General features: G+C 40.9%; 2 protein-coding genes across 8 annotated transcripts in view; one reads left to right on the top strand and one right to left on the bottom strand.

The window, feature by feature from the left end:
* The window catches only part of LHFPL7 (LHFPL tetraspan subfamily member 7), a 60,361-nt gene that overhangs the window by 43,571 nt on the left and 3,352 nt on the right, over positions 1-13,438 (top strand). The gene's annotated exons all lie outside the window — the stretch shown is intronic.
* The window catches only part of SPATA22 (spermatogenesis associated 22), a 63,106-nt gene that overhangs the window by 37,500 nt on the left and 12,168 nt on the right, over positions 1-13,438 (bottom strand). For all 7 annotated transcript variants that reach the window (XR_008972998.1, XR_008972997.1, XR_008973000.1 and 4 more), the window contains exon 8: positions 11,501-11,590. The gene's annotated coding sequence lies outside the window, so the exon portion shown is untranslated. The remainder of the gene's footprint in view (positions 1-11,500; positions 11,591-13,438) is intronic.

Genomic DNA, 13,438 nt, shown 5'->3' on the forward strand with positions numbered 1-13,438 from the left:
ACAGCCTGGTTGGGCATGTGGTGCTCCAGTGAGTGATGCTGTTATCCTCCCAGGATGTCTCAGCCACAGAGGAGCAACCACCTCAGGTGGTTGCTGGCCATGTCAGAAGCATAGAAGAAAAAAGTATTTGACAAAATTAATGATGCTAGAAGACTACTGCTGTTCTGGGTTGGTTATACAGTTACTGGTTTGTATCTTACACAACCCACAGCAGTTCAGCAGACAGCTGAACTGCGCAGTTGACAGAAGCTTAACTTTGTGTTCAGTTAAAGGTTTGGTGTGGACACATTTCTGGGAACAGCAGAGGTGGACACTGTGCTGTCAGCTTCATTCAGCCAGGCCACGACTTCCCGATCAGAGGAGTTTACCTGGACTTCGGTAATTGCTCCAGTTACTGCTTCTTGTAGTCAATCAAATTTAATTCTGTTGGCGGATCCACTAATTACATGTTCTTGGTTTTATGTGGGGCTAATAGACCACCTAAGGCTTTGTGTAGATTAGTTAATGTTTTCTCCTGGCATTTTGCCTGTATCATGGTGGCAGGTGCAAAATGTTCCTTGCAAAAGCATATGGCCAATTGCTGAAATACAGTGAATGCTTATGGGTTTTTGAAGGACAGGGTTAAAGGACTATGTTCTTTATGATACATGTGAGCAGAGTGTTAATTTTATAGTTCTTCCATAGCCTGAAATGCCTAAAAATTGCTGCTGAGAAAGCAGATACCTGAGAGGAAATAAATTCTTGTAAGGGACATGGAGCAAAACAGTATTTTCAGAAGGTACTTAAGCCAAATGGGAATGGTGATGTTGGGCAAACAGCCTAAAAAGGAGCATGCATCATTGTCTTGCACTGAAATGCAAACTTGTGGAGCAAAGTTTTTAGGCCAGCTGCATAAAAATGAAGGATTCTGTAGGGAATGATAAACTGGTGTTGTGACTATTAATCTGCTAGTCATACTGCAGGAGAATTGTGGTTCTTTGTAGATATCTGGGTACAAAACCTGGCCTAATGAGGTCAGTGGCACCATTTCTGTTGACTCAGTATGGGTTTCATTCTAATTCTTTAACTGGTTTTATTTCCTGTAAATAATCCCAACTACAGTTGAAAAACATTTTTAGGTGAGGGTTTATTCCTGAGTGCATAACTATCATGTATTACTATATCAGCAGCCAAACTAAATAACTACTGTTTTCTGATTATGTTTCAGCCTTCCCATTTATTTCTGGTTTTCCTCTTTCTCATGCTATGTTGAAAACAACTTAAAAATCCACATTTTCTGGCAATTTTGGGATGTCTATAGGAGGGTAACACATGCTCTTTTCTCCACCAAGCGATCCCTGCAGTGGTGGAGTCTAAAGCGCACCATTAGTTCAGCTTTGGTTTCCTTCACTTTCTGCTGATCCCATGAAATTGAAAAAGCGAGTGGAAAAAAATCAAAAGATCTCATCACATTTTCTCCAGTTTAAAGTACTAACTATCATGTTATGCAAAAGCCTGAGGTAAGCCTCAAAGTTGGATCTCTTACGCAGCAATTTCCTTGAAGAGCTGTCAGATCACATTTTTGTATGGGTTTCTTCTACATGTAAGTATTTTATTGCATCTATTTATCCCAGTGACCTGGAATTCATTTATCTGACAAAGATATTTCCATGGCTGAGCTTCCAAATGTACAAAGTATGACACATCTGCTTTTAGTTTGTCCTTTCTGTGGCTGATTTGAAAATGAACACTAGAGAAATACAAGTACAGCACAGAGGTTGCACATTGTTACTACCAAACACCAGGTTGAAAACTTCTAGTTGGCAACAACTGTGCCAAACCACAGAATTAATATGACTGTGATTGAGTGAGGGAAGGGCTGCAGTCAGTAGCTATGCAGTGTTTGTCAGGTGCTAAAAACCCAGGCAGGGATTTAGATCAGCTGATGAAAACTCCTTTAAATCTTCTAACTTGTTCTCAAGTCCCTCACACAGCATCATATACTGCAGCTGAGACCTTATGTCCTCCCCTGAACAGTGTATCTAAGCAAGCAGCAGAGATACCTTAGTTTGGAAACTGAGTCTTATGCATTTATAGTCTCTAAAATAAAAGTGGGGCCTCTTTATGTCTTTGTCAGACAAAACTTTAAAGAAATTAGGACAGAAAACAAGTGAAGTGCTGTTATGTCCTGGTGCTGTGCTGAAACATGCTCTTTTCTTGGGGGGAGTATCAGTTAAATGAATGGAAACTTTGGGCCCCTGGTGGCTGCTGCATGCACTCAGGGTTCAGCATTTGCTGTCTAAATGCACATCACTTCTGCCAGAACAAATGAGTATTTCCCTGATTAATCAGTAGCCCTCAGGGAACTGCTCTTTCTGCACATATATTATGATCATTAAGAAGCTTTGCTATCCTGTGCTTGTTGCAGGATGTGGAAAACACAAAGTAAATTGTGCAAAATATACTGTTTATTAGACACATTTCTCTGTATCTGTTTCAGTAATGGTGTAATTTGGTATCCTGAGATGACAAATGTTGTATTTAAGTTCATTTTTCTGCACTGCCCCATAAATATTATTAACTCAAACATTTAAATGCAGGAAGATGGAAATACTGTGGGTTTATTTTTGGCATGCCTGAAGGAAGCCTCCCATCGTGGAGGCACTTCCCCAGCCTCCTGCCTGGGGCACTTCTCACTGCTGTGTTGTCAGGCTGGCAGTCTCAATGCCTGTGCCTGCAGCAAAAGGGGGTCCCAGCAGGGTGGTGAGGAGCTGGGCAGGCACAGCTGAGCAGGGATGCTTGAGGCTGGGCTCTGCTTACCGGCTGGAGTCAGAGAAACCCAGCTGCATGGCAGGCAACCCTCCCAACAGCATCGTTGCACCACCACTGACACACACTGATCCACTGGGGCACCATAACCTGCAAACCAGCACAGATATACTGGAAGGTTTGCGGGCTCCGTCTGCTCTCCTGACTCAGCCAACCCTACCCACACCTGACACCTCCACACGGTAGAGTTGTGCTGGGCAGCATCCTTAGCAGGACCAGCACACCTTGGACACAGCACTGGCACAAGGGCAGGGCAGAGGATAGAGTCCCTTTACTGTATTTGAAAGCACAGCTTTCACTTTGGGAGCAAATTACTGGTTAAATCACATTTAACAGACTCCAGAGTAATTGCTGTGTGAGCAGTGCTTGAGTTTAGGAGGCAGGCTTGACTGCGCATTCACCTCACGATTAGGTGGCTCATCCCATCCAAGCAAGCAGCTCACCATTGTATGGCATTGGACACCTAATTAAACAGCAAATTAAAATGAATAGGTCCCCCCTTCCACTAGCATAAGCACCTAATTCTGGTACTGCATAAGGCTTGTCCTACTGCAAGATAAATTATTTGATTTTGGACAACAAGGTTTATCTCCTTCCTGCCAAGCTTTTGACCACTTCGGAAGAGGAACCATCACACCACAAAAGGCACAGACTGAGTCTCTTGTTCTTTCCTCTCCATTTTCATTTTCTATGGAAAGGACACTCAGACCTGCAGGGTGGATCAGGACAATCCATGTGGATGGAGGCTGTCTTCTGCGTCCTGGGTTAAGATGGAGAGAGAGTTGGCACAGGGCTGGATAGTGGCAGAGCCTTTCCTCTGTCTAAAACACACAAACATTACCATGTCCTGCTGCCAAAATATCACTCACGATGCAGCGCTGAGAGGTGGCTGCACAGGAAAGCAGCCATTAAATGCAGTAATCACAGGGTTGGAGCAGCTGTGCTGCCCTGAGCTCTGCAGGGCACTTGGAGCCTGAATGAAAAGAAATGGGAAACTGCAGCTCCATTATTTCAAAGCAGACTGCACAGGAGTTAGTCCTCTGCTAGAAGGAATAGCCCTGGTCCTTCTGAGACGACCTGAAACCTGTGCTTATCTGTAACTGTCTTTTGGTTTAGGAAACTCAACAGAATCAAACTCACCAACCGGGAGAAACTTCCACAAATTTTAGCTTGTGGAAGTCTTTCCAATAACTCTTTTCTCACATGAAAGAGAATGTGGCTGCCTGATATGTTCCCCTGCTGGGCCTATATTGATTTAATTTTTGAAGCTGAAAATATGTGATGCAGTGCTCTTGAAAAATTAGAAGAACAAATCAGCCTGGAGCTCAATGTCATATGTAATGTTTTAAATGTTAGCTAAAGACTATGTGAAAAAAAAGAGAAACCTGCATTTTTTTAATACAAGATCTGACCTTAGGAACTGGCTTCACTTCTCTGACCCACTGCAGTGGAGGGCACTGCTTTTCTGGCAGTCTCACATGTTAACAAGGTCATCTGCACTCCCAGAAGAAACTCAGAATTCGTAACTGGAGTTTCAGCAGATAAAAAGGAGAAGAAAGAGACTGATTTGCAAGTTTTTTTACATAAAAGAGAAATTCAGAGACATTTCCAGTGCGCATGGCCCTCACTATGGTTGAGGTCTTAAGCAGTTTGCTAAGAAAGATCAGTGTTTATTTACGCATTTCAGCTCCCCTTAAAAAGAAAAGAAAATCTAGCAAATAAATAAAGTTCAGTGTCAAAAAATCCATAGCTGCACTATTCTCTGTATTAATAAAACAAGGGGAATAATACAGATGTCCTTGAGAGTAACTGTTTCTTAGAGAGATAAGATGGTGATTAATGTGAAATTTGTTCTGGGCAGAGGTGGCTATCAGGTGTAAGCAAATAAATGGTATGGTTCCATTCTTGCAGTCTACCTACTGTAAATATTACTTTGGTAATAGGAAACTCTAATACTGAAGCCCATTCAAAGGTCAAGATTCTGAAAACACCCTTGCCCTAAGGTTATTCTGTTGATGATGTCATTTACTATGATGCCACAGCAAAAGCAAATGGTATGGCAACTAATTCAATTTAGCTATAAAATAATTTCCAGAATATAATGTTATTTTCTGATGGTGTCACTGCACCTTCTCAACATTAGCCAAAGATCTTAACCTCAAGAAATAGAACAGCCTTTATGAAGCTCGGTTTTAAACCTGATAAAGTGCTGGAACAAAAAATTGTGGGTTATGTCCCTTCTGATGCATTTTAAAACATCTTCCTGCAGGCAGCAGTACATGTCCTGCAGCAGCTCACCTCCTTTCTAAACACTCTGTGGGAAGCAGAACATTGTCAGGAGGCACAAATCTCCTGCAGTTCTTAGCACTTGCTGAAAGTTACTTATGCAAGAGACAGCAGATTTCCAATGGTGCCTTAACTGGAGATAGAAAGACACCCTCCCTCACCCACCTTCCTACCCCCACGACATTCAACTGTCCCCATAGTTTTATTTATGGGTTTTGTATTTCATGGTCCAAATATATTAACTAAGTTATTCTGTCAAGAAATATAAATGATGATCATTTGTTAGCTGCATCACTTGAATAATTGCATCAAAGTGTAATAAAGTTATTGAAGGGATTTATTAACCTGATGAAGTAACTCATTAAATCCTTCAAATGCATTAATGAAGGAGGAAGTGTGGGCCTTTTGGTCTAATTGGAGATGGGAAATTCTACAGCTGGGCCAACCTGACAAAAATGATCAGATATCCCAAATCACTTAGGTAGTAATCTGTGGCATTTCTATCATTACTCTGGATTTCTGCATTATTTTTCTGACCTAAGTAGCTCTGCCTCAGAACTCAGTTACTTCTTTTGTTTTACTATGGCCTGAAGTTACATCTGTAAGTCTACAAGTTGGGAGCTGAAGCACACATCAGTCAGTGATGAGTTTCTTGCCCCATGAAACGGAGAAGGGACATGAGTCAAAAGCTGCCTTTTGAAGTGCACTAGAATGGCAAACTGTTGCGTTTGACAGGGCCATTGCAAGCAGTGACTTGTTCAGGTACCTATAAAGAATGCCTGCACTGTGGGGTGAAGAGCACACCAGGGCCTTCCTGCTGGTACGCTGAGAGTCTGCTCAGCAATGAGATGCCCGGTGAGTTTTGGCTCTTTTCTTCCATCAGCCTTGGATTAAATCAGCCTCTTGTGTGAGATGTGGCTGGTGGTTCTTGTAAGTAGACCTGTCTGCTGCTAATTGAGTGTGTAGCTTGACCACACAACCTGCCTTGTACGGTTTTGACTGCGTGACTTAACTGGACACGTTGCTGTGTAAGACTTGGCTAATGAATGCAGAGGTCAAGCATGGCTGAAGTCAAAATGTTAGCCTGGGTGCACTAATTCATTTGCACAGACAGCAATCAGTACAAGCAACCTCTGCTCAGGAGAAAAATAAAGCTGGATAGTAAAAAGAGGATGCAGTGACTGAGGGAGGTCAGAGTGCAGCAAGCCAGCAGGCTTCTCTGACAATCAGCCCTGGTATCACCTGCTGCATTTCCAAGCAGTTTGCTATCCATTTTGTGTCTGCAGAGCATCTGTTTTAAGCCAAAGCTGATCCCTTTTATAAGATTTTTAAAGATTAGGAAAACCCCTGCATGAGGACAAGCTGCACTTTTCCAGTTTGCAGCATTAAAAAGCTTCCAAGTACTCAGATAGCATTACTATTGGAGGTGCTGCTATAATATATATGGGGTCTACCATATGGCTACAGCTGTGTGGCACCTGGGCTGTAAAAAGGGGAGCTTGGGAACAGACAATTATTTCTAGCATTACTTGTGGTGGGGCTGATTTATGGTGGGCTGGAATCAGCAGCATGAAATGACAGTAGTTACAGAACTGTTTTTTATGATCAGGTGGCATTATGTGGGGTTCTGCTGACTGATGACATTCATAGGATTAGGACATCTGAGAAACAAAAAACTCTGGTTTCAACCCCCTGTCAAGGAGTTTTTATTAGGAGGTCCGAAAACATGCAATTTGTGTCTTCCTGGTAGTTCCTGTGCCCTGGGAAAACTGAAGCTGGTCTTTGTAGCTTAAATCAATTAGAAGAAGGATGTAGGATGCCTTTTTTGTTTTAGGCACATATTTTTCATGGTTGCATTCCAGATAAAATGCTGTTCTGTCAGGGATTCTAATCACCTTTCAACCATTTATGTAAAATACCTGTCTCCGAAAGAGGTAATGAATGTGATATCCCTGAGGCTTGAAGACTGCTGGGATGTCAAGTGCAACTGTAATGAAGTGAGATGTGGGCATTATTCTCAGGCATGAGGCTTCCCGCCACCACTGACTTGGCTGCCACATTGTGTGTCTCTCTGAGATGTGGGAGACAAGGTAAAGAATGTGCAAAGTCGAAATAAATTCACTCTACAATGCTTTACAATAAGGTCACCTCTGATGTAAGGCTAGTATTTAATGGCCACCAGCTTCATTATAAATCTGTTATCATGAGCATCTGCTCTGCTGAAATTGTGAGTCTTGGGAGAGGTGGCAAGATTGATTTAAAAGAGACCTGTGAGGTGAGCAGGTGGGAAAGAGAAGGGAGCAAATGTGTCATGTCAAACCATGACATTTCAGGTGATCTACACATCACTGCCCGTCTTTTGGACCTCAGCCCCTGCTCTAAATAGCTATTTAAAAACTTGGAATTGACAGCCAGAGCAGGAGCCAAGACCTGCGGCAGGCTGGGCAGCATCTCCCCTTCCCAGGTGAGCTGGTTCCAAAGGAGACACAATATGCTGCAAGCAAACCTGTCCCCTTGTTATTTCCAGCTGCACATGGACCCAGGCGGATGCTGATCCTTGCTAGGGAATGCATCAGATGGCAATTTGGGCCTGCACTTGTTCTTAGCTAGAACATCACAAGAAGAAGTATTAATTTAAATTTTCAGTCATGAATTTCATTCCCTGCTAATGCTGAGAACATACTGGTTTTGGCATGGATAGGTTACCTAAGAAGAGAAAGCATTTGCCACCTTTACTTCTATTTGTAGAAATGAACTGGAACAGTTAACCAGCATGCATTGCTTAGAAAATATGCTCCCTACTATGTTCACGTAAAATAGAACTTCTGAAATAGTCACTTTTTATTAGTGCTTCTTAACTGTTGAATAAAATGGAACATTGAGATAAGGGAACACAAGGCACGTTCCAGGCATAATACATTCTGAACATGCTGCTCTCATCTAAAGAATCCAACACTTAAATATGTCAATATCATATTATTAGTCTGTTACTGTGTTTGCTGTTCTGAAAGCGATGAAGTGAACATGACTTAGAATTTCAAAAAACTTAAAGAGAAAATCTATATAATTATTGAAGCAATACAAACCAGGAAAATCGTAATGGCTTCCAAACTAGAGTGCATCTGACAGTCCCCATTTCTTAGCTCTCTGAGTCTTGTACAATTTTGTTTAAGTAAGTCTGCTATTTTGAGAAACATTAGCTCTTGTCTCTCCCTTTTACAGTCTGCTAAATAGGCTGTATATCTTCTAACCCTGCAGATGACAAAATGCACTCCTTCACTACAGCCTACGCAGTGCTAGATCATTTCAACCTTTTTGAGTAAATGACACACAACTCTATAACTGCGTGATTAGGACCATAGATTACCAGATTACAGCTATAAATCTTCACCATAGCTACCACTCACTTGGCAGAAATAGTGAAGTTTCATCATTTATTCTCATGTAGAAAACATGCTGTGAAATGCAACCTCAAAGGTCACTGGGATGGCATTTCCTTTTGTGGTCCTTAGTAAACTCACAGCCCAATTACCTCCATGTTGGCTTCAGAGAATTTCTTGTCCAAAGTCTGGACAATTGGATTCCACTCCCTTCAGTTAATAAGTGAGGTAGACTAAGGTATTCATACAATTGTCAGACATTTCTGAAACACGCTATTCAAGCAATAAGGGCCCATCTGAATGAGGAAGTTGTGCCAACAGAACTTGAATGGGTATTTAAGTAGCACTAAAAGGACCCGTGCAAAAAAGGTGCATGAGCACTTGTATTTCAGTGCTAGTTTTATCTAAATTAACCTGTTCCCATTCCACCTAAATCCTGCTTAAATGGAAAACATTGTACATCTTTTTATATAAATATATTCCCCACGAGGTTTGCATATATATACATCTATAAAAATATAAATTACTGTTTCTGATGCAGTTCCTCAGTTTGTGAGCTATAGTCACATACTCAGCATTTATTTAAAGATAGACTTTGGAGACATTGTACAAACTAATACATTTCCTTTGTTAGCTAACAAAGGGGGATTTGACAAGCTGCACAGCTTTCATTATAACCACATTTATATTATAGTTGCTAACTTGTGAGTTGCACCACTTAGGAAAGCTAGAAAAGGAACTGGTATAATCTACATATCTGGCAACAGTCCAGCACTGATACATGCTCTTCAAATCACAACATGTTTGACTGAAATGAAGCCAAACTTTTAGAAAGGAGAAAAGCTAAACTATAATATGTTAGAAGGGCCTGTATCGCTATTACAAGATCCAGCTCTTTGTTCAGTTAAAAAAAGAAGATAGCTACATTTTGATACTAAGCATATGGGCGTTATTATCCCTTTTCCCTGCTCTCCATTTTGCTTTCCTCGGAGGAAATAATTGGTAGAGCTACTTTCAAGAGGTTGAACTATAGGTACCTGACATGTACCTGCCAGGAGCTGAGCAGAGTAGAATGGCATTTAACAGTGGTCCCTGTCTGCCTGCCCCCTGGAAAGGTTTGCTTCCAGACCAGGAGGATTTTGTCTGGTTTGTTTTGTCTTGCAGGTCGCTTTCCTGTTTATTTCATTTATACCCCATTGGCATTTAAAATGATGCCTGCTGGCTTTAGATGTATTTCAGCTCTCACCAAAATTACTCTAGGTCATTTCTCCTTTTCTGAAGTAGACAAAAGGAAATCACTAATTTATGGATAGCCCTGAATTCCATCTTGTTTCTGTTAGTACACTCATGTGCAGCTATTACCAACAGTAATGGTGACCTTGGATCTTACTTAGCATTGTCTTTAGGTTCCCAAATGTTGGAAGAGACATATAGGTATCACCTTTTTGTACAAGAGACTTGCGCCACTTAAGTCCAAAATATCCCAAGTGTAGGAACCTTTCAGGCATGCCACAAATATTTGCATGGGAAGAATGTTGGAATGTACTAAGTGTAGGATAGCCAGTGCAGTAGGACAAGAGATGGTGGTTTTGAAGATACATGGCTGTGTTACTGGTGGAAAGGTTTTTTCACTGCTGCTCAGACATTAGCTGTATTTCTGGCTTTGTGTTGGAGTATCTGTGGCTTTGGACCAGCATCTGCTTTCTTATTTTAAAACTATAAGTAAAATCACATAAACAGAAGGAAAAGCTTAAGAGGAGCTAATAAAACTATTAGATTAATACAATGTATAAACCTGAGAGGAAGTGTGTTATTCAAAGTCAACTGCATAAGCAGAGCTGCCAGCTTTAAGGAAGGAGGTAGTAGATTATATGTGAGAAGAAACTTCTTGATGAGATGCGTGAGAATTGCTTTAGTAGTTTAAGCCCTGTCAATGAAAATGTTCCAAGAAAAGACCGCGATAATCGGTAACAGGGTTGGAATAATACTCTTGCATGCCTACAGTTCAGCCCTCATTCTAATGATTGTCTGATATGTCCCACAATCCTGCAATTAATCCGTCACTGTCACAAGTACCAGGAATATAATATACTCCTAAAATAAGCAAATTAAACTTCTAAGACAAACTGATCTTCTTACAGTAGGTAATTTCAGGATGATAATTCATGCATACAGCATATTTTACTACTGGTGATCAGTATTACTACTACACATCATCCAAACATATTAACAAATACAGTAAAATAAACCAGCTTTTTTCCTGTCTCTGTAATACTTGGGGTTCATCTCTGGATTTCCACCCATTTCAGTATTAATATGGAATGATACACATAAACTTAGCCAAGTTTTCACATTCCTGCCTCACAAGATAGAAAACTATTAAATTATTGTGTTTCATACATTGAAACCTCCACCAGTGTCACCAGAAGAAGTGGGAATGGAAATGGCCATTTTTTGTGCATGGTATTGATGAGAATTGTACATTGGTGCCCTCTACACACACTCTGCAGAACTGCATTACTTTGGACTGGTTTGAAATAAACTTGAAAACAGTATGTGATAGATTTAAATAATTAAGCAGTATTTCAGGAGCTAGATGAAAGGAATGAACCATTGCAATAACAGTTATATTTTATTAGATTTTAAAATAGCATAAAATGCTATTTTCCCTGAATAGAAATGCTATTGATTCAGTATTGCCACCAATGATTTACAACTTTTTCTGCAAAACTCCCTGTTTTCTCTAAAAAGAAGGGTCCTCTTTTCTAATAATATCTTATTCCTGTTAATTATAGTTACTTTATTTAGAAAATTATGAGTTCAGGAAACTATTTAAAAAAATAAGTAGATAAACCATGGGCATATACAGGGAGCAGAAGCACAGTGCAGAGGTCCTGTTTTGACTAGGAAACCTTTCAGAAGGGAAACTATTTACCATCTGGTTGTAAGACACCAGTGAAGTAAATAGGATAAGGGTGAGAGTGTAAGTGTTGGGGAGGTATTAGTAGAAATAAAAAGTGACTTACAGTTGAACCAATGCACGTGAACTGGGCTTCAGACTGCCTTGAAGTCAGCAGTAGCTGTGAGTTACTGGTGAGAATGCAGGTGATGAGGACCTAGCAATAACAAGCACCATGTGTCAGATAATTAAACAACAAAAAAAGCTTGTTTATAACAAGACCCAAAAGCTGATGGGAATCAAATGATTTTATAACATGATAGCCATGTTATAAAAAGCACTCCAGCTACCCATTTTAGCAGTAAGTCCCCTCTACTCTCCATATGTTTCATACTATGTAACAGTCCCAGATCTGCTGCCTGAGCCTTCTCATCATGTTGGATGACAGCAGGCTTACACTACACACAATGGTAAGATGTTTGTTGTTGGAAAATCATGCAGAGGAGTAAGTGTTATATGAGGAGCCTAAATGGAGCCCCACTGTTTCTTTGTGTGCTTTCTCAGCTAACAGCACTGCTGATAGCGCTATTAAGCAGTCATTAGCACCATGGCTGAAAGCTTGGCTTCTGCTGATAATAACAGGCAATTCAGTTTTTTGAGTCTGTGTAAGAAAGAGGGCACCTAAATGAGAATAATGAGGTCATTCTATGACATGCCTGAGGATATGAAACCATGGGTAACTTTTTAGCCCGCTTGAGATGTGAATACATTACATTCAACTATGACAATTATTTCTAGCCTTCAAAAACAAAGCATCTTCCATTAAGTCCCACCATACAACACAGCAGATACAATAATCAAAACACCAATGCCCCCAATAAAGCACAACCTTCAAAATAATTCTGTGTAAGACAATCAAAAAGAAAACATATGTATGGACAGATAATGTGAAGTACAGCAAGGGCTTGAGATAGTGTCAGGAAAACAGCAAAATGTAATAGCAAAGTTAAAAAGGGTTCTATGATAAAAAGATTGCTTCCAATTTTGCACAATGTTTTCTTTCAGTGAATGAGATGCATGGACTATTTTGGCTTTGAAAAGATGAACAAACTGAAATTTAATTTCAGACCTTGCTTGCTTGGAGCAATTCTGTTTCTCTTAAAACAGGCTCACTTTCTGTTGCAAACGGGCCTACCATTCCACAGCAGGTTTTGCACCACAGGGCTATTTCAAGATTCTTTATGTGATTGAGCAGTCTGGGTTTGAGCGGGACTATGCTGTAGCTGTCTATTAGGCAGGACATTGTTCTGCTTCCTACCTGTATTACCCCACAGGTTGTATTAGCCTATGACCTGCCTAGGTCTATGGATTAATATGGTTCAGTTTATTGGTCAGATTTGCTGTTTAACACTCAAAATTTACAACAGCAGTAGGAAAAGTCTTCCTTTTTTTTTTTTTTTTTCTTGTTGCTCTCCAAGGTTGCTTCTTACGTTTCTGATTACAGAGGGGGTGCTCTGCGAATGTTCCTGGGCATGCAAGAGTGTTACAACTTTCAGGCTGTGCTACTGAACAAAAGAAGCTGCTGGCCCTTAGCTCTTTCTTCTTCTGGGAAACTCAGTAACCTTTGCTAGAGGAGATGTTTGTGTGCCTAGTTTAGCTTCAATTTTATTGTGTTTTCATTTTGAGTTGAGTGGTGTCATATGTGTGTAGTTATGGGAGATCTGTGAAATACCACTTCTTTGTATTTAGCTTCAGCTTCTGCATGTTTGTTTAACGTTAGGGCTTAAATGCACAAGCACAGCTGCTAAGAACTCAGTGCTCAGCTTTAGGAGCTCCTTCCTGCCCTGGGCACCCATAGCAGGTGCGGTTGGTTGAATACCAGGGGGTGTTGCCTGCGCTGGGGAGGACCTTTCCTTTCACTGGCTGCTGCAGTGTCACCTTCACACACCATGGGCCTGCAGAGAGGGGATGGGCACAGGGTCCTTTCCTTGGAAACCGCTGAAAACTTACTTGTAGAGGCTTCAAGGAAAGGGGAGTGGTTGTGAGAGCAAGGGCAGGTAAAAAC

Source organism: Pezoporus wallicus, unplaced genomic scaffold, assembly GCF_028554395.1.
Source record: "Pezoporus wallicus isolate ANWC-B61680 ecotype Strahan unplaced genomic scaffold, APGP_CSIRO_Pwel_v1 contig_8517, whole genome shotgun sequence".
Taxonomy (NCBI): Eukaryota; Metazoa; Chordata; class Aves; order Psittaciformes; family Psittacidae; genus Pezoporus; species Pezoporus wallicus.